The sequence below is a fragment of the Barbatula barbatula genome (genome assembly GCF_947034865.1).
Source record: "Barbatula barbatula genome assembly, chromosome: 2".
Lineage (NCBI taxonomy): Eukaryota > Metazoa > Chordata > Actinopteri > Cypriniformes > Nemacheilidae > Barbatula > Barbatula barbatula.
The window spans coordinates 20,456,605-20,459,009 of NC_136767.1; positions in this window are offsets into that span (position 1 = coordinate 20,456,605).

Genomic DNA, 2,405 nt, shown 5'->3' on the forward strand with positions numbered 1-2,405 from the left:
TTAAACATCCTTAAATTTAGTCGAGCAACAAGTCTGAATTCAATTTGACTGACTAAATCAAACTAAATTGATTTAAATATTGGGTAAATTGAAAGAAAAACACGGTTTGTGCTTAGACGAGACAAAACCAATTTGCGAAACAAGATAAACATTTATATTCACCGAATACAAGTCTTAGTATATTATGCAGTTTCATGTGTCTTTTTACAATGATGTCATCCTCTTTTTGCCTTTCACATCCTTTGCAAAACAGGAGTTGCTAATAGGTTTTGAGTGTATAGATCAGATGTTGAGACATGCCAGTGTTGCGTGAGAGCGGGAAGCGGTTGTGATTGTGAAAAAAGCCTCGTCAGATGTGATGAAAAGGTTTCTGAGTCTCTTTAAAGATCAGGAACAGAGTGTGGTTCATTTGCGCCGGGAATAAGCTGTCATCACCTGCCAAATAATCAGGCACACGCAAATCACAGTCATTTACCGTACAAATTATTCTGAACACGCTGCACCGTGACAAGCACGCTGCCAAGCGTTACGTCCTCTCAGAGCTCAACAATGAAAGAGCTAAGAACAGATCCACAAATACACTGGAGAGACGCTCAGTCAGAACGGCATGCTCAGTCTAGGAAAACGGACACCGCTGTCACTCACCGATTATGGTCGAAACAAACAGCAGGTGTTCTGCTGGTGACCTCTTCCCCCCTAATCCCACATATGTCCTGTAACGTTTATAAACCCCTCACTCCAGTCACCTCTTCAGTCACAATCTTGTGTAACATATTGTATTGTATCGTCATTGCTATGACAGGTAACTCGTGTTGAGAGGTGCCTAAAGAGCTTATTTTACTCTGGCCTTTCGCCAAGGTGATGACGTGTGTGCGCAGGCGTGTTTTATGAAGAAGAATTTCTTCAATACATCAAAACAATAAAAATGGATTTTTCTATCCTTCCTGCCTTTACTTTACAAACCAAAGTGATACACTTAGTTTCTAATACTAGTTCAACGTTTTAATTCACTTTTAATTTACTTGTAATTTATTTGAAAGAACTATACTAATGCCATTAAAAAAATATTTTTTTACCACAGTCCCTGCAACTTTTTAAGAAACCTGCACATTCCAAAAATCTATGATGCATTCCGTTGGCACAATTCTGTAAAGCTTAACAACCACGAATGGAAAGGTTTGATCACGCACACAAAACTCTTTCAACCTGATCTGACAGGAGTTTGTTATGAATTCGTAAGTGTGAATCGTACAAAAACGTATGGTTACTAGAAAAAAGCAATACTGAAGCCCCACCCCTAACCCTAATGTCACTGGCGCGAAAGCAAATCGTACAAACAGTCTATGAATTAGATCTTACGAATTCATACGAATAAGTAAAATAGTTTTTGCCTCGAGATTAAGTTATTTTTGGAGGTGTCTAATTTGTACGAATTCATATAAAGTAACCCAAACAATGAGGCGACACTGATAACTCCGCCCCTAAACCTATCTGTCACTTGTGTGAAAGCAGATCATATTTAAATGTACAAATGACATCATACAATTGGTCACCTCATAAAATACTTATCAACTGCCATGAGATTATTTTGAAGAAGCTCAATTAAGAACATAATTGTAATTCAAATAAAAATGCAGGCAAGGGAAAAGAAAGTAGAAAAAAGACTAAATAAATATAAAAGCCACAAATTTTGTCACACATTGATCTGTCCTTCAGAGATACATAAAGTTGCGATGCAGTGTGGCATTCGGCGCTTTCACCAGCAAGCAGTTTCCAGTCACACCTTGAAAAGTAGGCTAATTTATTGTTATCCTTATATATTTGCCTATATTTGAAGCTACAAGGTGTCAAGGTTGGCGGTTGACATTGTTCATGTTCATTACCCAAACTGGTTTGCTGCTCTAACTTGGCCTACAAAACACTAAGGAATAAAAATAAGAAATCTCCATCCCCTCGTGTTATTCTTCAGTCAGCTTTGGAAGGCTGAACGTGTTTCCGAGAAACTTGCTGTGATGTGCACCATATTCTGTACATTTGAAGATGCAACAACCAAAAGCATGTAGGGGTTGAGCCCGGCTGGCCATGTCTGTGGACTGTGGGGATCAAAAGTAGTCTTTCTACCCCATGTGTAAACCCACACAAGGTTATTAAGTTGCTTGCACGATGAGATCAATATAACTGGACAATTGTAATCTTTATAGCATATCATTGATCCTCTTTGTCACATGTCCATTAAAGTAAACTTTTAAAGTCTTCAGCGAATGCAGGATCAAGGCCCAAGTCAACACAATACTGTACGTTTACGACATTCACATCACTTTGGTAAAAAGGCCTTTCTGCAAGAAAATATATGTAAATGTTCCCCAATCAGAATTATAAGATAGAGTGCGTCAAGAATGAAAAAT